This window comes from Chrysemys picta, chromosome 3, assembly GCF_011386835.1.
Source record: "Chrysemys picta bellii isolate R12L10 chromosome 3, ASM1138683v2, whole genome shotgun sequence".
NCBI classification, from domain to species: Eukaryota; Metazoa; Chordata; order Testudines; family Emydidae; genus Chrysemys; species Chrysemys picta.
The window spans coordinates 151,948,745-151,974,667 of record NC_088793.1 but is presented as its reverse complement, the minus strand read 5'-3'; the positions used below and the strand labels follow the sequence as shown (position 1 = coordinate 151,974,667).

The window sequence follows — 25,923 nt, the reverse complement described above, 5'->3', positions numbered from 1 at the left end:
ACCAGCGGAACATGACTCCTTGTAGCACGAGTCTGTGTCTGATATTGGCTGTGAATGTGTGTGCATCTTTAAATATACCATGGCTGATCCTAGGCAAGAGGAAGAAGGGAATAGTGATGGGTGAATTTCTGCAAAGGTTTAAAATTTGGGCTCAATCCACCTAAACAACCAAATGATCTGGGGCCAGATTCTCAACTTCTTTTCATCGTCGCAGCTCAGTTGAATTCAGTGGAGCTATAACAATCTATGTCAACTGATGATCTATCCGGATGTTTAGCAGAATGCCTTGCTTCTGTAGGGTTGGGCTGGAAATCTTCTTATAAAACTTTGGACATGTCCACTTCAGTCCTGGTAGGAACCCAAATAATCTTGCCCAATAGAGCAAAAATGGGATCTGATCCTGGTCCCATTGTATGGAGGGGGGGCGGGGTACTGGAAGATGCATACAACACTGGTTCTTCTGGCTCTGGCCCTGCACTGCTTGTGCCTCATCACCACTAGCCTTGTGGAGCTGAGCTCTGTGCACCCTCTGCCCAGTTCCCTGGAATCCAGTCCTTTCCATTGCATGGTGGAACTATACTTGTTCTACATTGAACCATTGTGGCTGCAGACTTGAGAACTGGATTTTCCTCTTAATGAATTGCAGGGAAAAAGAGAGGTGTGGGTGGATGCCATCCCAAAGCACATCCTTCTGGCCTGAGGTAGTGCCTTAGCCCCTACAAGGATCCTGATCCTGGGCCCTTACAGGAACAGTAGAGAGGTTCTCTTCTCCCACCCCCAGAAGCACTAACTGTTCCCCCAGGACCATCTTTCTTTCTCTCACCACCTGCCTCTGCCCTTCCCTTGGCCTTCATCTGCTACAGAAGTCTCAGGCACTTTGGAGGGAACAATCACCCTGTTACAGAATGGCACGGTCAGTTTTGCGCCCTGGCTAGAGCTGTTGCTTAAACCCATAGGGGAAAAATATTATGCTAGTGTGTTCATGTGAGTTGCAGTGGGGGAGGTTTAGGTTGGATATTAAGAAAAACTTTTTCACTAGGAGTGTGGTGAAGCACTGGAATGGGTTACCTAGGGAGGTGGTGGAATCTCCTTCCTTAGAGGTTTTTAAGGTCAGGCTTGACAAAGCCCTGGCTGGGATGATTTAGTGGGGGATTGGTCCTGCCTTGAGCAGGGGGTCGGATTAGATGACCTCCTGAGGTCCTTTCCAACCCTGATATTCTATGTGTGCACAACTCTCAGTGACTCATAAATTGCTCAGCTGTATGATGTCCAAGAAATCTGTAATCTCTACTAGCATTTCTAGTGTTCTGACAGTAGATGGGTTTACTTCATAACAGCCATGTAGCTATTTCTATCAAGACAGCCAGTGATGATCTGTTTTTTGGACCAATTCTCCAATAAATGAAGATGTTTGAAGTGGATGTTTAATCAATGGCTCCAAGGCCATGCAGACCAATTCTGTGGTTTTTGTTTTTTCTTGTTTTTTGGTTTTTTTTTAGGATGGGGGAAGTGGAACCACATGGTTTCCATGACAAATTGCACTGTCAATCACAGTGGCAAAAACTTCAGCACATGTTAGCTGCATGTTCATGAAGATGAGTGATGTTTGCAGCAGGTGGAATCATCTTGGTGGCTGAAAAAGTATCTGTTTCTTTTGCCCTGATGTAATCTCATTCAAACCTTCATTGGGTGTCGACACTAGATCTGGCATTGCATGTTGAACAAGAAACCTCTCTATTATCAAAGTTCAGTGTCCAAGTAAATTCCTTTAGGTCAGTACTGTTGTATGAATGTCTTTTCCCATTAGGGGTTAGCCTTGCCACAGTTGGTAGCTGGTGAGAGATTTTTATGGACTTCATTGATTTCTGGCATTGCAGTGACACTTTGTGGCTAGTGCTTTGGTGTCTGATTTGAAAGCATAGTCCTATTATTAGTCCCTGATATCATCAAGAGACCTGTTTTCTGTCTGTGCTGCCCTGCCACATCTTTTGTAAGAACCATATGTGATTAGGGCTTTGGTTTAACTTTTTCCATTTGAAACACATGAACCGAGATTTTCAGAAGTTGGTGTCTCTCAGGCTCCTAAATCCATGTTATAGGGATCTAAATAAGTGGCCTGATTAAGAACTGAGCATTGACTTCAGTCAGCTTCTCAGCACCTTTAAAACATCAGGTCACTTACTTAGATATTTCTAGGTTTGGTACCTATTATTGAAAATCTTGGTGTTGTTTCCCTGCAGGGCCCCCTCGGTGTTGCTCTTAGAAGTGTGTGTTTGGGGGCACGGGTGGGCAGGGGGAACGGGTATAGCCATACAACAGATAGAAGATGGTTCTGCCCACGGTCTCCGCATGCTGCCACTTTGCTGCTGCTATCTAGATCAGGTCAAAAATTTCTGACAGAACAATTTTCCATCAGAAAATGCTAATTAGATTAAATCCAAATGTTTTTCAGGATCATATTACATTTGTCTATATTTTTGAGGACCAACTATCAGTGTTTTGTTTTGATATGCCCAATTTATCATTTTGACTTGAATATTATATTAATAGTAAATATTTTCTTATACTGACATCATTTTAACTTCATTGTTTTGACTTTGAAGTGATCCGAAGCATTTTGATCAGGTTGTACTGTTACTTCTGTAATGAAATATTCAGAATTTTCATTTTTGCGGGAAACTGACTCTTCATTCTGATTTGGGACTAAAGAAAATTTTGAAATGTCGGTATTTCCTAGCAAATGAAAATTGAGTTTCAACCATCGTTTAGATTTGACGCCAAAAATATGGGGAAGAAGAACAGCTCTTTGCAGATACTTACTTAATATACCCATCTTTATAAAATACTTTGAGGTCTATACATGAAAAGACCTGGCCAAATCCTAAAGCCTTCCCTACTCACAAAACTTCCATTGACTTCAATGGGCGTTTTGCCTGAGTGAAGATAGATAATAGTGAGGCCAGTCATGAAGTTCCTTAATTTATACCATGTGTAGCATGGGCTCACAAGTGAAATGTATCCCACATACAGCTCTTTCTCCTGTATTCACTGTACCGCTGTAAGTACATACACTGATCCCACAGCATATTATACAGGGAACGTCTCTGTGTGGAAACTCTGCCTGGTGTTTGCTATGGCCACCTCTCTGTATTGAGGGCAACCCAGGGATTCAGGAGAAGAGGCTATTTGAGGGGGTGAAGAGCTGTCTACAGTGACACCTCACTATGAGCACCTCAGATGCACAGCCTCGACTTTTGCGATCACTTTAGAAGGCGAACAAGATTGTGCTGGAAACCTTGGGGACACATTTTAAAGACCCATTTCTGTTATGCAACTGAGGGTCCTGTGGCACCTTTAAGACTAACAGAAGTCTTACAGATTCAGACTAACACGGCTACCCCTCTGATATTATGCAACTGATTCTGCTGGTCCCATTGTATGGTTGTCCTCTGCATATGAGAATCAATGGACAGACTGGCCACCAGCATGGCTGGGTGTGGAAAACCACACCTTTCATGACTTGGACCAGTTTCTGATCTCTCACCAAGTGTATTTCCATGGGCTTCACTGAAGTTATACCAGCGTGAGAGTGGATTCAGATCTTGTGTGTCATTGGAATGGGGGAAGGTGGTCATTCTCCAGGGCATAAGCCACCGCCTTCTTAGTAGAAGTTAGAGAGTTTTTTGCACTTCCTGTGAAGCATGTGGTCCTGGCCACTGTTGGAGACCGGATAGTGGGCGAGGCGGACCCTGGATCTGATCTGGCACAGTGATTCTTATTTAAGATGCCACTGCAAAGCTTTACTTGTATTTCTTTCCTGCAAGTACATTATACACCAACCCTCTTCTCCCCAGCCCCTTTTCTAATCCAGCATTCTGCTTTTCCCCAGATCCATATAAGAGACTTCACCAGGTGGTGGAAGCAGAAGAAAGATGATACACAGTTGAGGTTTGGGGGGCTGTTAGCTGAAAGGGCTATCAACCCCCCCCGGCTGATGATGATTAAATATTCCTATGCCATTCAGTACAAAGGAAGAACTACTTGCAGCCAGCAGCATGCAAAATAATCCCTTTGCACTTTCCTCTTGCTGGCACTGAAGCTACTCAAATATATGAAGGAAAGATTCTTCCTCTAGTATTAAACAATATGAATGGAACTGACAGTGCTATTAGATTATGTTTTATAACTACCTCGGTAGTAACATTTTTGGCACAGTTGCCATTCAACAGCCCTTTACAACCTGTGTTTCTCTCTAAAATTTCACCTCTCCCCAAGTGCCCCCTTCCCTCCCTTCTCCACTCCCCCCCCTCCCCGCCCAAGAATTGACATGCTTTCTGCCAACAAATGTTGAATGTTGTTTCTGAGGATTTAGCATGTCAGGCAGTGTCTGCCCAGCTTACGATTCTATTATTATGCAATGGCTTAGGAAGGCAGTGCTTTGCCACATAATTACAGAGCCAATCTGTGTTAGGAGCAGGGGTTTGCATGCTCCTTTGGCACCAAGTATTCTTTTCCCTCCCCCCTCCAACCCCCCCGGCCATCCAAGACACTTTTATTTTTGAATAGCTTATTTTTAGCATCTATTTTTTCCCTTGGTGTTTTTTCCCCCTTTGGACGTTTTGTTATTTCAGAAGTAGTGAGAGCATATTGACTTGTCTGCCAGGGTTCCTATGCAGCATAAAGTACTTGCTGTATGTTGTATCGGCAGAAGAGGTAAGAAGAATTCCTGAAGCTGCTTGCTAGGGTGGTGTGTGTGGATTTTTTTTTTTTTTCCCCACACTGCTTGTCTTACAAGCTGTGCAGGCTCTGCCATCTAGAGCACTTTGTGAGATCACTCCAGTTTGCTGTTTTTCCTTTTTCCAGCTCTGCATGTGTGTGTGTGTATATCTCTCTCGCTCACCCCTGTCCGGCCCCCCTTCCCAGTGCCTACACACACACACACAAGATGAGCTTGCTAATATGAATGTGAAGACTTGCAATGCCAAAATGCATGTGGTACTTCTGGATGCACTGGGATCAAAATCCTTGAAAAGCCTGCAGGCTGCTTAGCCTTCCAAGACGGGTTTTTAAATCAAGCAAGAAAAAGAGCAAGTTATTCACTTCTAATTTTGGGGTGTGTGTGTGTAAGTGTGCTTTGGATTTTACTGAATAAGGAGTCTCAGGGATTCACTCACTTGGACTTCACTGAATCAGGTTCCATCTGCCAGCAATGCTAGTCTGCGATTTGGGAAGCTGGAGATCAACCTAGGATTTTGTCTGATATTCTCTCCTTTTGAAAAAGGATGCGTGGCATAGAAAGAGGGTCTAAGTGCCTGTCTGAAATTATTGTACCGAACCAGGGATAAATGTTACTTCTCAAAGGTAAGTGCTAGGTTATTTATACATCTATATAGATACACATTCATATCTCTTTATAGACATACTCACTTCTTTGATGTTAGGGAACCCTTCTGTGATGGATTTTAAAAGCATTAGATAAATGTATAACTTTATTGTTAGCCTAGATAATGTTTCTGTGGCAAAATGAACCTTCGTTTTGTTTCTGCTTCCCTCTCGGTATGAAAAGGAGTTCAAAGGAATTTTTTTTTAGTGTTGATGGCCATTTTTTAAAAAAATCTCCAACGTGATCCAATTGAAAGGGGTTTGGAGGGAAGAAGAATTTGGTTTGGATTGGAGGCAAAACTGAAAAATAGAGTAAGATATGACTCACTTACGCTTCCTGGAGGAATAATAAATCCTGTAAAGCTAAGGAAGAACTTTGCTGGACAGATCAACTCTGTGTATAAAAACATAGAGTACAAGAACAGGGACCTTGGCAGATGTCATAGGAAAGAATGGAAGGTAAAGGAGCAGATGGGGAAGAAGACGAGGGGTGGAGGAGGGAAGCTGGAACCAGGTTCAGTGTCTTGTCTCACGATGGTTGATGGTACGGATGATGCCGTTGTTGCCGGGCATCCAAGACTGGCAAGGTGGACAGGTGGGGGATGGATACTTTGGCAGGTATATGCCGTGTCATGTTGGTCCGATGTTGCCAGTTCTTGCAGGGAGTCAAATATCTGACAAGCTGGGCATTTTTGGGGGGGAGGGGTTATGTAAGTGATATGGTGGAGTAATATCAAGCACACACATACATAATACAACAAACTGTCCTGCTAGAATTTAAAAACAAAAAAGTGGAGATCAACCATGTAGCCAGCAAGTTCAAATAGAATGACTGGACACACTGAAATACTTTTTTTTTCCTTTTCTAAATGTGAACTAGATCGCTAGTGTACTGTAGCATTCTGAAACTCAGTGACAATCCCAACTACTCCACACCCAAAACAAACAAAGAACATTGGTTTTGCAGCAATTGGCTCATCTCACCTCTTTTCCAGGGAGGTGCCAAGGAGGCACCAGGACTGGTAGAGTTATTTTCCATATTTTATTGTGGATATTAATAGAGAAGGTAACTTTGCACTATACTCAACGAGGAGACAAGCTCTGGAAGACGTAATATTAGTAGCTTAAGATTTGGTGCAGTTCCAAACAAATGCATTGATTAGTCTACAAAGAATTAACTTTATAATACAGTAGTCACCACTGCAAAGTCAACACTTGCCAGCAGGTACCACACAATTACCACAGTTATTTCCTATCCCTAGGGGGAAACCATGCCATCTCAAATACCTCTGTGCAGTAGGTGTTGACTTTCCAGTGGAGACCGTTTATATGCAGAGAACACTATAATGAAGACTTAAGGGGACGGTGAAGGAGGGAGAGGCTGGTAATTACTCTTACTCTCATTGTGTCTCAGGCTTGTTACAGTTTCACTGTTATCACTGTTTGGGTGATTAGTTTGCAGTGCTTACAAATTGTCACGTATGTGGTTTGTGCCATTTGACACACACTGTTTTTAGCCAGCTTCATCACAATCCTGTAAAGCAAAGGAGGCTCCAAACCTCATCCAAATTAGCCAGCAGTTTTTGGGAAGAGAAGTATTGCAATGGGGATGGAGGTGGGGGTGGGGGAGGAATCTCTGTAGGCTGGATTAATATAAAAAGCTTCAGATGAATTATATCATACAGACTATGCAGATTCTTGCTCATGTACACTGTGGTGTTCTCTCCTCTCTAGTACAACTATTTTCTGTTGCATCTTAATACTGTAAAGTCTATGTGCTGCTTAATATGCCAATGTATCCGGTGCAGAGAGCAACAGAGTCAACTCTCCAAGCCACTATTGGCTGCTTTGCCCTCACCCTCTCCCACTATTCCGAGCATTAGTGATTCTTGTGTAAATTCAAATATGGAGCCTAATCATTTAGCTTCCCCCGTATGGGAAATATAAACAACGCACTTAGCATTGCTGCAGCAGCGTCTGTTTTCCCTGCTCTTCAGAGATGGGATCAGAGCTGACAGCTCTTGGACAATTCCTTACAAGTCATGTCGCTCTGTCCTTTTGCAAAGAGCCGTCTGTCTGTCTGTCTGAAGTTTGAAATGCTGCAGGGACAGGTCCATTTTGGGGAGTGTGCCAAAAAGAAAGATGTGCTTCACAATGAATTTTGTATTTATACAAAGACCATATGCCTCTGTGTGTGGAGAAGCTGCCCGGAGAAGCTGACTCAAATAATCAAGTTTTAGTAGGCGTAGGTGGGGATTTTTTTATATCTTTTTAAAGTGAATTAATGTTGAGAAAAGTACCAGATCGACAGCCCTGAAGACTAAACTCTGCCATTTATCCACCCAAAAAGTACAATATGGGCAGTGGCAGTGCAATCTCCTCCCTTACTGTGTCAGACCTGACCTACAAAGATCACATATAGGGTTAGAAAGATGATTCATTCCTTATTCAGTCCACATTTTGGGATCTCTGCTGAGACTCTAAGGATGTCACTCACTTAGGTTAGTTTCAGTAGGGTTTTCTTTTTTAGTGTTGTGGATGCCTGACCACTAGGAGCTAGTCTGAGTAGCAGTAACACATCTTACGAAGGCCACCAAGAAACGATCAGACAATTGTAACTTCTAGCCATGCCTATCAACTTGAACCAGTGACCTAAAAGCAATGGGCAGATTACTGTATCCCATTACCTTTTCCCTGAGCCCTCTAAGGTTTGACTTATCATTTAAACTCAACTGGAGTATTGTGTTCAGTTCTGGGCACCATCTTTCAGGAAAGATGTGGGCAAATTGAAAAAGTCCAGAGAAGAGCAACAAAAATGATTAAAGGACTAGAAAATTGTGGTCTATGAGGGAACATTGAAAAAATGGGGAAGTTTAATCTGGAGAAGAGAAGACTGAGAGGCGACATAAGTTTTCAAGTACATAAAAGTTTGTGGGGAGGAGGGAGAAGATTGTTGTCCTATCCTCAGAGGTTAAGGAGAAGAAGCAATGGGCTTAAATTGTATCAAGGGCAATTTAGGTTGGACATTAGGAAAAACTTCCTAACTGTCAGAGTGGTTAAGCACTGGAATAAATTGCCCAGGGAGCTTGTGGAATCTCCATCATTGTCTAACCTGCTCTTGAAAACCTCCAACCACCTGTCAGGGATGGTCTAGATAATACTTAGTCCTGCCATGAGTGCAGGGGACTGGACTACATGACCTCTCGAGGCCCCTTCCAGTCCTATGATTCTATGATTATCATGACCAAGGTTCCCACTAAACTGTCTGGATTTATATCTTCATGGCCCAGATATATAAATAAAGGCAAGGTGCTGATCCACTTTTACTGTACAATGCTAGCCTCCCCTGAAACAGAGTGGGCTACCAGCACAGGGCCCTGTAATAATAATTAAAAAAAAAAATCAAGTCAACCTCAGTGTGACAAAACACTTATTCTGGTACCAGCTGTCACTTTCCCATATAGCCCGCCTCCACATTGGGTGGAGGGGGATTGTAGTCGGTTCTTTGATTCTAATAACCCAAATTACCTTCTGTCTGGGAGGCTGCCAGAGCCCTGTGTGAAACTAGCAGATGTAAACATGTCATTAAAGGGCCCACAATGAGGCTGCACAGAAAACTGAAAAATATGTCCTTTAGAGACATCTTTACTTCTCCAGGAGCAGCTTTCTTTTTCCCCCTCTCTCTGTCTGCATGGAAATGGGATTTTAAAAACACTACTTCGGAATCCAATCTCTTCCTGCTGCCTTATTTCCCACCTGAATGTTTATGACAACACCCTCATCTCCACTGCAACAAACTGTCAGAAATAGAGGGTTTTGTCTTCAGGTCGGGTGGTAGCTGCAACAAATGAACCTGTGTCAATCAAACAGCATCTCCCCATACAAAATGTCTATTAAAAACAGGAGAGAAGAGACACAGAAAAGAGTCTGATACCATGCTCAGTCTGCTGCCATTGACTTTAGAAGGAGGTGAGTGAGGATGCTTGGCACTTCACAGGATCAGGTATTTAAAGCAGAATTGTCTTGCCAAAGTTTTCTGGGAGGTGGCAGTGGCTCTGGAAGTCTTCCTTCAGAATTCTTGCTTCAGCTCACAAAAGCTAATGGCATAACTGGATGTGCCTGTTAAGTGCCAATAGGCCTGCTAAAGGGGTGGCTGGTATGGATGCTGGAATTCTGGATGTGGTAACTATGAGTACAATAAGGTCTATAATACAGTGTTTAAAAGGCGCCTGGGCATGACTCCTCTGAGCTGGCTTCTAATCCTACCAGCAGGTGTTGTGCTGTCACAGTAGCTGTGATGGGCATGGGTAAGATAAGGAGAGAGACCCTGGAATAGCAGTCAAATCCAGAGGCTTGGATTCTGGTTGGTTACAACATAAGAGGCTGGACTGGTGCATCCCAGTCCATGTCAGTATAGTATCTAACAAGAAGGAAAAGCAGGATTAAGGATGAGGTCAGTAGAAAGTAAATGATGGCTATGAACTGCTTTTGCATTTCACTTGTTTTTTGTTGTGCTGAAAAGCCACTTAAAAAAAGTATGTGAAAGCTCATTGCAGGATAATATTGGGCCAAATCTTTCCCTTGAAGCCCGTGGAGTTATATCAGAGATGAAGATGGTCACTTTATGTACAAAGCTGTGACGAGATCCTGCAATGCTTCATTTGGATGATTCTAAAGAACTTGTCTGAGCCCTTTGATTTTCACACTGTTGGGTAAAGGATAAACCTCTAAAAGCAGCAATAAGATCACACATCATGTGGACTGGGGTGAGAGGTATTGGAGAAGTAGCCATCTGAGAGATGGCCGAGCTATAGGAAGTAGGTGAGAGAGTGATCTGATCTTTCACTCCTTGTATCATAACATCTCCTCTGATAGCAGAGTCTCCAAAATGGCATCAGATATGCAGATTCCTTAGCTGTTCTCTAGCCATGCATCAGATGTGGTTAAGTAAACAACATACCAAGCAGAAATAACGATCCTCCCTTTGTGGCTGCCTGCTGATGGGAATGAGGAAAGGGAAATAGGGTGATAACTTCAAACATAGTCATCTGTGGGCAAGGAAGAGGTGGGTTCTGGTATTAGTGGGGGGATGGCATCTGCGTGTGTTGGGGAGGAGATACTCATTGCACTGTAAGTGATTTTAGTTGTCAACATGTAGATTTAATAAGGGATCCAGTAAAAGACCTTCTGGTGCTGAATGAAAACAAGGAGCAATTAAGTGGCAAAGGGAGAAACTGAGAAATCCTGTGTCATGGTTCTTTCAATGTGCTCTATCTGGTTTGAAAACAACCCATAACAAACATCTGCCTCCTCAGAGATAAAAAACAAATCCTTCACAATCATTTCAACAAACATTTGATCCCATTCCCTCCATGCATATTACTAGGAGTAGGTTTATATGCCTGATGATCAGACAGTTCTGCACATTCTGTACTTTAAACACATGTATCAAAAAGAGACCCAGAAAAAAAAAAACATATTGACAGAGCATAAGTTACTTGGGTGGAGACAATTTGATAGGTCTCCTAAACTGACTGCTGGCTGGCATTTTGTGTGAATTATCTCAGATATAAGTGAACATTGCTGCTGCCTGATATTTACTGTATATTGGTTTTTAAATTACAGTACAACATTGATTCCTTGCTCTGAAAGTTCGGCCTGCACTTTCTCCCACCAGTCAGGTCAAGTGACTTATCTGTGCTAGAAGTGTTCAGTTTTTTAAAAAATAAAAGAAAATAAATAATTAAAAAAACCAGCATCTCTTGTGGAAGTGAAATCCTCCTTAGGATAGTTGGGTTTTGCAGGCTCCCTCTGACCCAAATATCCTGCACTTATTGCTCCAAAAATCTCAGTGCTCGAGGAAAAACCACTGTGATGTATGTAGGTACTTTATAATCTCACATGACCAAGAAGTAGCAGCAGGAACCATGAGCACTTGTGTTCACCTACACTTGTCAGGGACAATGCAACCTTTCCTTGTGGATGTGGGGGGCCTTGCCACAGCAGCCAGATCTGTTGTCTCTCGCCTCTAGGTTAGATTACTCCCGTGTTGCCATCTTCAGGATGGGCCTGATGACCACTCAGAAGCTTCAGCTACTGCAGAATGGGGCCATAGCTCTCTCTGAGGTGATTCTCCTTCCCTCCCCCCCCGAGACCTGATTACACCTGTGCTCTGTAGTCTTTTGGATCCCATCCTGCAAGGTGCTGATTGCCTTCAAGTCAGTGGGAGTTGAAGGTGCTAGCATGTCTCAGGAGATACACAGCTCCTTGCAGGGCCAGGGCCTTTGTAATGAGCCACGCATGGGCCAGTAGGCACAGTGGAGCTGTGACCACATGAATGATCTGGTGAAGAGAAGGCCAGATTGGTAGCTGGTCAGAAAAGCAGGAGGATCAATCACAGGTTAGAGATATGAAAGGGTTTGGGGGAGGGACCAAGAAGGAAATTTGATAGGACAGGGGGAAGAAAGTTAGTTTATATGGTCCCTATCACCATAGTCTGAGACCTGGCTAAAATACAGAAGGGCTTAGGACCTCACTTTTTTTCAATTGCACTGTTTTGTGTGCAGCTCATCCCTGCCTGAGCCATTGTGGGCTGTTTTATTTGTCACTTCTAATGGTTTAAGTTTGTATACAAATGTATTCAAGCCCTTTGTGTGTTCTCCTTTATTTCCAGCCTTTCCATCTTTCCTTCACCTTTCTGAATCAGTAAGTGGAATGAATGGGCTTATTTATTTATTTCCCTTCTCTGAACATAAAGGGTTTTTTATCATCAGGACTCAGATTAGTCACCAGTTGTTAATAACAATTAAAAAAACCTTCAATCCCAGTAAAAACTGACAACAGGGTTCCAGGTTAACATGAGACAGGTCCTTTAAAACATGACAGGCCCATCTATATAGCGTATCTTGTGTCTATGCTTTTCCTAACGGAGTGGCATTGATAGGCTTATAAGTGCTAGCAATCAAATACCATGAATATGTGCACACTGCACTTTTAAAAATATATACAGATAATCCTTCTCCTGCCTGATTCTGCAAATGGCATAACAAGGGCCCATGAGTCTGACCGTGGAAACTGCCATAGGATGCCCTTCCACTAATATCCCAGGATCTCGAAAGATGAAATTCACAACAGTGCAGAGGGCCAGCATGAGTTCTACCTGTCCTGTGCCCTCAAAACAGAGCTAAAGTGGTGCATAGGCCTCATTTTGGCTTTCTGCACAATGATCAATTTCACCCTGCCTCAGTTCCCTACTGCAAAATGAAAAACAGCTAAGGTAACAATTACTAGCTCAATTCTAAGACTTAAATAAATAAACCCCAAACCATTATCACCCTAGTCAAAATGGCTGTTGCATTCATCCCAATGGTGCTCACTGGTCAGATCCTATCACATGACACATTCTGGTAGTGTAACATGATGATTTTTTGTATTGCAGTTTGCACCTTAGTGATCTAGCTGATACTGGGCTGGAGGGGGTGGCAATTGTGCTAGGCACTGTACGAACACAATTAGAGATTGGGCCTGAGCTGGGGTTGGTGGCAGAGCTGAGAACAGAACTCAGATCTCCTGAGGTCCAGTTCACTATTCTCTAGACCCCACTGTTTCTCTTGCTCTTATGGACTCAGATTTTAATTAACGCTTTTAATCTAACTTTCTTTGGGGAAAATATTTTTTCACTGCTTTCTTAATGCCGTATGCTACACTAGCATAGAACTGCAATGGGCATGTTGCTGGTCTAAAAATGAAATTTCATAAAAGTCCTTGTTATATAAATCATGAGATTATTTAAAAAATATCAACTTTAGTAGGTCTATCTGCTTTTATTGACCTGTAATATTAAATACCAGTGAACTCTTCTGCCAAGCTGTTCTTCCCAAACGTGACTTGCATTGCCTGCTTAGGGAACAGTGAACTTGTGGCCTTAAAAAGCTGTTTGCCATGTTTCTGCAGCAAATTTAAAGTCCTGGAAACTTAGATTTATTTCCAGAATCTCTTTCCTGAGTTGCATTGCTTCCAGAAGGGACTCCACATGTTTGGTTCACTATGATTCATAGCCTTATCTTATTTTTCATCTAGATGACTGAACTGCATTCACAAAAAATATTTGTGAATCCTAAAAGCTTCAAGAACTCTTGCCCAGTGATTATTGGCCGATCACTTCCTTGTTTTGTAGTTTTTTCTCCTTTTCAGAGGCATCAGCCATCCAGTCAGGAAGTAGAAACAATATACCTCGTGACTTAGGTGACCAACCACTCCATACAATGAAAAGCAAATCCTAACTAGTGATATTAGTACCCAGCTCTTGTATAACACATTTCATTAGTAGCTCTCAAAACACTTTACAAAGGTTGTCCATACCATTACCCCATGTTTGAATCATGCTGAAAATTCGCTCTAAACTATTTGACAAATAATTATGACCAGTTGATATGTATGACTTAATTGGAATAGAATCACAAATCATTTGCTATACAAATACAGTAAAGGCTAAATTAATAATGAATATTGATTGAATTCAATGGCTTTGACTAGTATTAAACATTAAGCAAAGGGCTATACATCAGGATACATATCTTAACAGTGAGATCTGTTAGACTGGAATAATCTCCAAGGGGAAGAGCTGGCAATGCCATCTTGTGGGATATTTTCAGGTGGACAAAACACTTGAGAGAGAGAAGGATGGTTTTGTGGATAAGGCATTTGTCTGGGATTCCTGAAACCCCACACCTGGGTTCATGTTTGGTGTTGCAAAATGCTTCCCGTGTAGCTTTGGGCAAGTTGCTTAATTTCTGTGTGTCTCGGTTTCCCATCTGTAACTGGGGATAATAATTCTCACAACACTACAGTGAGGTAAAGAATTAATATGTTAATGTCTGCAAGGTGCTTGGATATTAATGAAGAGGTTTATAGAAATAGATTGAATGTACTATAAGGAACTATTGTGTGCTGGCAGTCGGATGGACATAACTAACTAATAAATAGAGCTGGTAAAACATTTTTTCAACCAAATAATTTTCCTGATGAAGTAGGGTGTGGTGTGTGTGTGTGTGTGTGTGTGTGTGTGTGTGTGTGTGTGTGTGTGTTTTCTTGGAAAAGTTTAAAACAATGTTTTGTTTTGACTGAAAAATGTTTCCATATTTAAATGTTCTTGACCTCCTGTTCTTCGATGATTTTCACTATTTCAATTTTGGACCAAATGTTGAAATACTGGAATATCCCACAGGATTGAAATTCTGGTTTGGAACAGCACTACTAATAATCTAACATAGCCAAAACTCTTCCCCGAACTCCTGATGAAATTCAACCCTTTTCTGAACAGTCTCCATGCTGGTTTGGGGCATATCATAGTCATACAAAGAGATTCTTTCTTTCTTTGAATGTGTATTTTATTCTCTCTGTTGTTCTTGCCTTAGTGAGTCTGTTCCCTGTGGATGGTTATGCACAGAGAAGATATAAAGTTTAACCAGTTCTCCGAGTTGTAAAAATACTGCTGAGGTTGCTTTATGGCTCATAGGGCTGCTGGTATGAGGGGAAATGGTAATGAACGCTTTATACCCTAGCTGTGAGTTTGGGTCCCATCTGTCAAAGTAAGTGAGGCTGATGATGGTCATTCCTAACCCCTGGAGAGTGCTGCCTTTTGAAATCTAGCAGTACTGAGGTGGAGAGAATGATCAACAAGGAACTTCAAAGACCAGACTCAAAGCTTAACAGTTGGTGCCGCTGTGTGAGTGGATACATACAGAAAGCAAACACAAGGGATGACAGCTGGAGAAAATTCTTGAGGTGCAGGAAGAACTGCATATGGCAATTCAGCAGCCTCTGTATTAAAAAGGTTGTCTGGTGCATGGTGTGCATTATCCTGCACTTGAAATAGGAATATAAATCCCAAAGCTATCCCATTTTAAATGTGCTAGGAACCATTTTTATCAACCAAAAGAGGTGATTTCATCCCTCTCAGCCAAGGAAAAGGAAAGCAATGACTTCTCCATCTGCTGTAAACTATACTGCCCAAGCCAAAATCATCATAGCATGCCGGGCTTTTCTAGACTAGTGTTGAGACATGACACCGGTACCATATTGCAGTAATAACGCTTCACACTCCTGGTACATCTGATATTCAAGGCTCCCAAAGTGCTTAGCAAATATTAATGAATTAATCCTCACTAAATCTTTTTCTTGGGGGGGGAGGATGAGATCACTATTCCTATTTTAGGGGTGGGGAAATGGAGGCCCAGAAGTTAAGTACCTTCCCAAGGTCACATACCGCATGTATGGTGGAGCCGGTTATCAGGTCACCTGACAGAATTTTGGGTTTAGCTATGCTTCCTTCCCACTGCTGAACCTTAACACTCAGTGCTTTCATTTCAGGCTGGCAAACTTGGGCCTTCTTTAGATGATCAGGGCACACTTTTCCAAACTAGGTAATTAGAAATGACCCCCAGTGCCTGCCATTTCTAACCCCCAAGAGCTGTATTTCAGTCGCATTGGGTCTGAATCTATAAACACTCACATAGCCATAGAGTTTTATGGCAAGAAGGGACCACTAGATCATCTAGGAAGTCACACTGAAGTCAGCTGGAACTCCGCTCATGAAGCACTTGCAGAGTTTGGCTCTTTGCTAGCACCACAATACTATGCTCTAGAGCAAATGTCTGAGATTTACCACAACAGTCATAAGTTACAGCCCACAAATATGAATGCTATATAGATCGCACACATTTGTGGGGAACCACAGCTAAAATCCTTGTCCCTCAACTCCCAGGACACAGGGTTCCATCAGTAGCAACAGTATCCTTTCTTTGTTTCTGTGGGCCAGTCACTAGGAGGCAATGTCATTCACTGATTGATGCAAATGTAAGCAGTCAGGATGAACTCTACCCTGATATCTGGTGGTGAATTATGGCGAGTGTGGAAAAGAACTCCAGGGGCTGATCTTGTTTGCATAGGCACACCCACCTGCCTGGCATGAGACAACAGCAACTGAAAGTGGTTACTTTGGCTGGTGTGGGATCACCAGTTTCTCTGTTATTGGGGCAGGAAGAATAAAGTTATGTTACCCTGATTCTGTGAATCGAGGCCAGTGGAACTGTTGTATGACAGAAGGACTCACCATTAACTAAGTAGCACTTGCTTGACAAGGGGCATGGGTTACAAAACCTAGTGAATTAAGAGAGGTTGGGGTCAGGTATTTATACCTGGTGGTGTGGGCCCCTTTTGTGAGCCTGAAACACCAATTGCACCTCCTCCTCTCTCCACTGTTGAATGTCAGAGCTAACTTTGATTCTATTAGGAGTCTAGTTACAGGCTGCTGAGCTGAATTCACTTTGGGCCAATAGTGCACCAGCACTGGGGCTCCCCTACTACTAGCTGAAATCACTAAGAGCTGAAATCACAAAAGAGCTAAAGTTACTAAGAGCTGAGATCACTGAGTGCTGTGTTAACTACTGGGGGAGCCTGAAGCTATATTGCTAAGGGGCTGGCAGAGCAGTTTGCGGGGACGGCTGGAGGAGCAGCTAACAGAGCGGAGCCTTGTGGGGACGGCTGGAGCGGCCCAAGGAATGTCGAGCAGAGCAGAGCCGTTTGTGGGGACGGCTGGAGCGGCTCACAGGTCGGTGAGCGGAGCAGCTGGTAGAGCAGAGCAGTTCGTGGGATGGCAGGAGCAGCTCACGGGACGGCTGGTGGAGTGGGGCGGCTCGTGGTGAAGGCTGCGGCGGAACCCCATGGAGAGGCAGCCGGTCGGCCTCGGATCACGGAAGGTGCCCCTTAACACCTTGCGCGCCCCTCCCCCTTTGAACTCTGGGGCTGCACTGACCAGGGACAGAAACTTTGGGGGTTGTTGGACTTTTGGGACTTTGGGTGATTTTTGGGTTGCTGGTTTCAAGAACCAATAGGAAAGGACACGGCCCAATTTGCTGAGGTGGGTCTTCGCTCATGGTTTGGTCTATAAACTCTAGTTGTGGTGTTTTCCCAATTTAATGCTATGTCGTTTACCTCATGATATTAAACATTTTCTGCTACACCGAGACTCTGTGCTTGCAAGAGGGGAAGTATTGCCTCTTTGAAGCACCCAGGGGTGTGTGTAAGATTTTCCCAGGTCACTGGGTGGGGGCTCGAGCTGGTTTTGTGTTACGCTGTTGGGAGGGGACCCCTATGTACTGAACCCGGCCCTTGCTGCTATCAACTCGGCCTGGCAGAAGGGTTACACAAACGAAGCCAGTATATTAGTATTTCATGAGGTGATACAGAAGAATGGGGGGTGAAATAGCTTTATTTAGTCTGATCCTCTCAGTGCAGTCATATTATAAAAATATTACACATGGTGATGAGCAAGCTGTTTTAGATAAAATAAGACCCATTAAATCATGTTGTGTTTGTTAATAATCTTTAACTTTTTTTAAAATCAATATCCTATTTTGTGTGCGTGTGTGTGTCTGTCTGTGGGATTCAGCCAAGATTAGAGCTGGAAATGCTCAAACAGTACATTAATGGCTACTCCCAGGCTGTTTTTCTAACTAGCAGTACCAGAAATCTTGCAAAAGAGATTTCAACCCAGTTTTTTCAAGACCCTCTCTAGCCTGTATTGCAGAAAAAAGGGGGTCAAATTCATTTCTGGTGCAACACCATTGACATCAGTGGGTTACACCAGGAATGGATTTGGCCAAAGAGATGCTTAGAGTTCAGATAAGCATTGATTAGGCATCTAGACTTTTGGGTGCATCTCTGAACCAAAGTTCCAGAGTGCTAGATATGCTTTGGCTCGTGATCGCAGATTCCCTTCAGCATTTGGATGAAAATCAAATTGCTGTAACTCCTTGCTCACCACATATGAATGAACCCGGGCGGGGAAGTGGAGAAATCATTCAGCATGGGGTACTAAGGTGACGAGCATGGTAAAAAAATGCACACGGGGGGGTGGAGGGATAGAAAATGGTGGTTTGGGTGTCATTTTCCCTAAATTAATTTTGCCACAGCTGTTAAAATTCAGTCTAAAGACAGCAAGTGGGCTCACCACAGACGAGGAGAGTGAAGGGCGAAAAAAGCATAAAGTGGAGAGAAATGGAGCGTTGAGGCACCAAAGAAAGTTAAGTGACTGTAGTGCTAATGATCTTGTTCAGGTCTATGAGCAGCTGTTGGTTTTTAGCTATCTTCCTCTTCAGTATGGAATTATATTTGATGGTCTGACATCCAAGGGTAGGCAATTCCCTACTCTTCTTGTCCCCTCCCTTATGCTCTTTGAAGTGCATCTCCGACTATGCCAGTACTTTGCTTTTGGAATATTGTGGTTAGTATTGGTGATACATTTTTATTTCTCACTACACAGTGTCTCACACTATAGGAATATCATTTGGGGAAAGCATCAGTTTTCAGAGACTACCCGTGTGAAACAAGCTGTGACCAAAGCAAGCTGGACAGGAAGGACACTAGTATGTTAAAACAATAACCCCACACTGTTCTGAAACCCAAATATCATAGTTTTGGGCTGCTATTTTATTCTTTCCAGCCCAACCTTCTACCTCTGTCTGGCCATCTAGTAGTGCTTTTCCAACTTCCACAGTCTCTAAGGAGGAAGGGGAGTTGGTGAAAATCAGCAAGATAAATTTCAAGGTGAAAATCAGAAGAAAACCCTTCCCGGATCAAAGTCTATTGGGCTGTGGAATAGCCTAAAGGAAAGAGGTGAGAGCCCCATCATTGGAGTCACTTTAAAACATCATTACATATTGTACTTGACAACATACTGTAAGACGCTCTCTTGCACTGGCAGAGTGGTGGTTAGGTTATGTTACCTTGATCTTCTTGCTTAAGACGCTGCTACAATTGCTGCATTCAGTCTTTGCAGGTTGTCTGTGCATTGCTTGTAAGGTGCTGGGAATTCAGCGCAGATAGGGGGACCGGGTATTTGAGTGGATCTCTTGCTGAGTGAATAACTAAGTAGAACTGAGTGAATAACTAATTGATTTTTTTTCAGTTTGGTGGCCAAATGGAAAGGTGGGGTGGAGGAAGTTTCATTTTTAAAAAGTGTCAGTTTGGGTTCCTGCCAAAATGAAAAAAAAAATCCCTCCTATGAAGGGATTTGGAATTATACAAAATGTTTCATCTAACCCAAAACCTTTTTTTTGGTTTTCATTTCATTATAGCTAAGTGTTTGTTTGGTTTTTTTACCTTTTAGAAATTTAGCCCGATTTGTTTGTTTTTTAAACAAAAAATTCATCTCAATGATGAAACAAATCCATTTTGACTTTCCATTTTTTTAAAATTCAGAGACACAATTCAACCCAAATTCACAAACAGCTTTGGTCTGAAATTGCATTTTATGGTGAATTTATTATTTGACCAAACATTTCACCCAGCTTTGCTGAAGAGCAAAATTTTACCAGCAGTAAGGAGGAAAATTTGCACTTTAAACCTTTCCTCAAATTGGAAAAGGTGGCCAGCGCTGCGATTAACTGATCAATTTGAAAAAGAAGCTATGCTGTTAAAGAGGTACTTTAGAATTGAAACTAGCTTCAGAGCAAGTGTTTTGCTTCCTATCTCCAGAAGATCTTGAAAAGATAAGGAAGATGTGCTATATATTTCAATAGAACTATCACTTTTTGTGTGTGTAAAATGGAGTTTTTCCACTGGGTGGAAAAACACTTTATCCTTTAACCACAGCCTCCATTGGGAGGAATGCATACTTCCAGAATTCCCCAGGCATGCAGGGGAGAATGTTCAGTGTTAGCAAAAACGACGAGGAGTCCTTGTGGCACCTTATGGACTAACAAATTTATTTGAGCATAAGCTTTCGTGGGCTAGAATCCACTTCATCAGATGCATGGAGTGGAAAATACAGGAGCAGGTATAAGTACATGAAAAGATGGCAGTTGCCTTACCAAGTGTGAGATCAGTCTAATGAGACAATTCAATTAAGAGTAGGATACCAAGGGAGGAAAAATAACTTCTGTAGTGGTAATGAGAGTGGCCTATTTCAAACAGTTGACAAGGTGGTGTGAGTAATAGTAGGGGGAAATTAGTATGGGGGAAATTAGTTTTAGGTTTTGTAATGACCCAACCACTACCAGTCTTTATTCAGGCCTAATTTGGTGGTGTCCAGTTTGCAAATTAATTCCAGTTCTGCAGTTTCATGTTAGAGTCTGTTTTTGAAGTTTTTTTGTTGAAGAATTGCCACTTTTAGGTCTGTTATTGAGTGACCAGGGAGACTGAAGTGTTCTCCAGGATATACCTGCTCCTGTATTTTCTACTCCATGCATCTGACGAAGTGGGTTCTAGCCCATGAAAGCTTATGCCCAAATAAATTTGTTAGTCTCTAAGGTGCCACAAGGACTCTTGTTGTTTTTGCTGATACAGACTAACACGGCTACCACTCTGAAACCTGTTCAGGGTTACACTCCTGTATCAGGGGGATAACATACATTCTCCTGTTTGGCAGACCAGCTCAATGGCCAAATTTGGAAGGTCGAAGGAGACCCAATTCTGGGGACAGCCAGGTCAAAAATTATTTGCCAAAATTGTTCATTAAATTGATTTGAGGAAAAACAGGAAATTTTTAGGGACAACTTGCAATCAGGAAAACAGGTGAAATTCATCTAATTACATGCTACAAATTAGTTGCTTATCTCCTTCCCACATACATGCTCACACGTACACTTTCTATACAAAGGAAAAAAGTTTAAGTCCCTGAGCTAAATTCCACCATCTGATACAAGTGCACAACTTCCCTTAACTGCAGCAGCAACACAATCAAATTTCCAAATCGCAGGCATCAGTAGCCAGTTCAGATTTGCAGGCATTCATCTGTATTGTGAGGATTAGAATCCAACCCCTAGTGAGGTGGAGTGCATACCAGCCTCAGTTACCCAAAACAGGGTCTTGTCCCTTAATGTCTATTAGTTGCATTAATAATTCACTTAATTACACAAATATATTGAGTGTGTGTCCCCCTGACATTCAGGTAAACAAAGTTGCAGCCTATGGAAAAATTCCTATTTCTGACCCCTCTGCTCTGAATTTCCTGGACTCTGCTCACAGCCAACACAATCATATTCACTTGTTTTCTCAATATTTTTTTAAGGCTGCTAATAACAATAGTAAAGATGAGAAGTAACTATAAATCTTCTAAGACAATCATTGTGATTTAGTATATGCAGTCCATAAGAGAAACAAGTACAGTAGTGGTCATAAAATATAGAAGGTTTACCCTTGATGCCATCCATAAAAGCCAGTGATTTGTGAATCCCTGTGGTCTGTTACATCATTCATTCATGACTTTATTTAGTTTCCTGTCTGGCTTAAGAAGACTTGTGGAAGGGAAGTAGTTTTGGTGAGTAATTGGCAATTCACAATGTAATCATTAGTGTTGTAATTAGTCATACAAACTAGAGATTGAAAAGTCCCATTGTGTTATCCGTATCTCCCTGGGCCGATATGGGAGTGAAACTGGCAGCATGCTTTCTGGTTTTCTTTCCAGTCTAGTTTTAAAAATCTTTCCAGCAAGGAATTTTTGGGGGGATTTTTTTTTTTAAGTTACAATATCTAGCCAGCATCGCTTAGTAGAAAGAGCACTGCACTGGGACTCAGACTGACTTCTATTCCCAGCTCTGCCACTGGCCTATTCATTGACCATGGGCAAGTGGTTTCCCTTCCCTGTGCCTCAGTTAGTTTCCTTATGTGCAGAATGAGGATAATGATTCTGTTCTTCTTTGAAAGTGCTTTGAGACTGACTGACAAGAGCGAGATAGTATTATTTATTTAACTCTTTAGCAGTCACACATGAACACGCACACTGTGCATGCTGCCATCTTCTTTCTTTGTTGACATCCCCTGGTGTGTTCTGTACTTTAGGTTGTAAAAGGAATATTTCATTAGTCTGCGAAGTGCCACACACACCTTTTGAGTTCCGATATGCAAGTAATACCACACAGGTAGAGCAGACAGTTAACTAGTGACAGCAAAATGACTAGTTGCACTGGGTGACTATGTCCTGTACTTTTCCCAGTTTGCCCAGGGCAGCCCATTCGGGCACTGAAGGTGCAAAGGCTTGACTTCAGTGCCCATGTTGATGCTGACTCCTCTGGTTTGACTCAGAATATCATGGGGACTTGAGGACTGCCCCAGGTGGTTTTTGGCTCCACTCATAGCTGGACACATTCTACATCTGGTGTTTAGAATGGGGCTGCATTGGGGAAGCAGTAGTCACTACTTGGTCCTGGGCATGAAGCAGAAACCACTTTCAGTGGCACTGGTCAATAATCTCCTGGCAGTGGATAAGAGTGAAATACCAATGCTAATTTGACTAGCTCTGTCAGCATAATTGATCATGAGAGGTTATTGGCATTAACATGCTCTCTGGCTGGAGTGGATAATTAGCCCTTATGTGGCTTCATTGCTTTTTAGATGGAAGTTATACTCCATAGCTGCTGTTAGTTACTGTTTCTCTATAAACTCCTAATTTACTTACCAGCCTGGGCCTGCTTCTAAGTATCTAAATCCCTTTGGAAAAAGAGGGTTAGGCTTGTAAATTGGTTACAAATTGGAACACTGAGCACAGCAATGGCTAAATTACCTTTAAAAATCGGTGTCAAAGTACTTTGTTTCTTTAGCAACTTCCATCCAAGGACCTCAAAGTACTTTACAAACATTAATGAATTCAGCCTTTCAACTTCCAGGGCAGGGGGTAGTACCACTGATTAAGATGAGTGGCAAAGCGACTTGCCTAAGGTCACCCAGAAAATCTGGCAATGTTGTGAATGAATAACAGGTTTCCTGACCTCCAGCCTCGTGCCTTAACTATAACCAACCTTCCTTCCTTTTCCCTTTCTGTTATGAGACTCTCACGTAAATAAGAGATGAAAATAATAGTAGACATATATATTTGCCCATGATCCAGAATGGTTCTGATGTACTCAGATATGAAAATCCTGTTTCATTAGGCTGCTTCTCTTCCCAGGAATTCCATGGATAAGTCTCTCCCTTGTTAGGTTTTCATAGCTCTTCAGTTGTTTATCTATTGTACAAAACCAAGGAAAGACTGGGTCATGCTATGTGCACTCCCAGGGTCCAAGAGGGAATTTCTTAGTCTGTGTTCTGTAATGTCTTCTGGCTGACTTGAAGATCTCTGAAATAAATGAAGCATGCACACAAGGGAGCCTGCCTGCTATTAGACACATGGTGTTAACCTTCACATCTTGACCTTGAGCGTGTGCATGTTAGAAGGATTGGCTCTGCTGCCCTTTCTTTCCTTGGGGCACCCAGTGTCACCTCTAACGCTCTTGATGTATCTCCAAGCAAGATTGGGGGGTTGTTTTAGACTCCTTTGTAATCAGGTGTCAAAAACCCCAAGCTGCCCCCTAGGAGCAGCCTGTGTCAATTCTCTTATTAATAGGGCTATTTGAAGATATGTTGATGCCTCCCAGAAAACAGGGAGACAGAGCTCTACTTAGAGACAAATGTGCTGAGGCACCTGGCACAGTTTTTCTCTTGTTTTCCTGAAAAATCCAGGGGACAAAACTACAAGCTTTAGGCTGAATATTAGGAAAATTTTTCTCACTGAGATTTATTAGCCTGGGCAATAGTCTCCCAAGGGAGCTGGTGGAAATCCCATTGCTTTGGTCTTTCAAAGCAGACTGGTAAAAAATCATTAGAAAATGTACCTCAGGGGAAAAATCTTGCATTAGTAGAGACTGGGGAAATGGCCTGATGGGCCTCTCTTTTTATATCTAGTGTCTACAGATGTTTACATAGAAACAGCATTGTTAATTAGCAGTTCACCAGCTTCCTATGCTTCTACCATATTAGGAATTGGAAAATCCCAGTTATTGCATTATGCCACCTGCTGAAGAAAGGAGGCATTACAGGGATGCAACAGGAGAAGTCTGAGAGAGCCAGATGACTCAGGAAGTGGCTATCCCTTTGCTAACACCCATGAGCATTTCTGGCCTGGTTTCAAGGCACTTGGGTTAAGATACAAATATCATTCAGCACGCTGCATGATGTTCCATGTCATGACACAACATGATGACCTCATTGGTAGTGGTGTGTAAAACTCGTACCCCTGGGGTGATATCCTGGCCCTATGGAAGCTGATGGGAGCTGTGCCAGGGACTTCAGTGGGGGCCAAGATTTCACCCATGTTGCTTAGATACAGCATTTGGCTGCAAGGTTTGGTCAGCTTCATTGTTAGTTGAAATCATCATTGTCATCATCAGCATCGTAATAGGAATAGACAAAGAGGTTTAGAAATAACTGATTCAAAGCAAACTCTGAGATCACAAGTAAAGGATTATGACTTCAAGAGCAAGTGAGCTCCAAAGCAAGAAAGTGTGCCAATGGGAGTTGATTTGGGAGATGGCTAGAAGGCCCTAGAGCATACGTGTATGCTGCTGGACGAATGGAAGTGTTTGGAGGGCAATCCTGAGGCATGACTTTTTTTCCAGAGTTGTAGAGCCCCTCCACCTCCATTTAAAGTCCATGGAAGCTACAAGAGCAGCACGGCTGAAAATCAGGCCCAGTTTGTGGACAAGTCGTGTAATCAAAAGACTTTTTTTTAGCTGCAGAATGCTGTTGCTGTGCTTATTATGGATTATAATGCAAAGATCTTTCTGCTTGAGTCAGAAAATGTGACACATAACTAAATTTGCTCCTATCCTATCTCCTAGAACTGGAAGGGACCTTGAAAGGTCATCGAGTCCAGCCCCCTGCCTTCACTAGCAGGACTAAGTGCTGATTTTGCCCCAGATCCCTAAGTGGTCCCCTCAAGGATTGAACTCACAACCCTGGGTTTAGAAGGCCAATGCTCAAACCACTACCATGTTTTTTTTTCAAAGTTCTCCAAGCAGTATCAGTGGTGCTTTAAGGAATATTTTCAAAGCTTACAACTTCTGCTAATGAGGTGGTGGTGGTGATATTGCTTCAATATGTCCTGTAGGGGAAGAAGGAGACGTTAACTGCCATTCAGTTTTTAAAATTATAGCAATCATTTTAAAAGTAGGGGGAACATGCCCTTCCTTTGTCTAAGTGAAATCATCCCATCTCATTTGCCAAGCCAATGCCATCAACAGCTGGGAATGACCGCTCCTTGCGATGATAGCTTCCTTCATGAGAGCGATATGAAGCGCTTCATCTTGTAATAGGTGAATCAAGCTAGCTTAATTCACCTGACTTTCATTGCTTGGCTCTTACTTTCCATCATTGTCCGTCATGATTAGGAGACTCAAAAGAGCAGCCTTATGCCTTTGTGTGGCTCTTTCTAGAGAGCCAGCACTGACGAGACCTGTCTGTGTGAGATTTCTGTCTCACTAAACGGGGGGGGGGGGGGGGAAAGATGCATCTCATCCCTGAGACTAAGTTTTTGAACAATTCATACCTGAGTGATTATAAATTACTTTCAGCAAGACTGTGTACCCCTCCTAAGCACAACGTCACTGGCGCTACCCTGCTGCACTGAGGAGAAGCAAACTGCTACAGCACTTCGGAGGGTGCAGCATGCTCCCGCATGTGTGTCCAGCCAGCTCTGCTGGCTAGCACGTGGGGATAAAAGGGATG

General features: G+C 42.6%; 1 protein-coding gene across 2 annotated transcripts in view; it reads left to right on the top strand.

The window, feature by feature from the left end:
* The window catches only part of LRFN2 (leucine rich repeat and fibronectin type III domain containing 2), a 225,779-nt gene that overhangs the window by 16,347 nt on the left and 183,509 nt on the right, over nt 1-25,923 (top strand). Inside the window, exon 1 of one of the 2 annotated variants that reach the window (XM_065589290.1) lies at nt 4,630-5,361. The exons of the other annotated variant lie outside the window; for it this stretch is intronic. The gene's annotated coding sequence lies outside the window, so the exon portion shown is untranslated. Of the gene's footprint in view, nt 1-4,629; nt 5,362-25,923 lie in introns of those variants that run through there. 2 annotated transcript variants of the gene reach the window in all.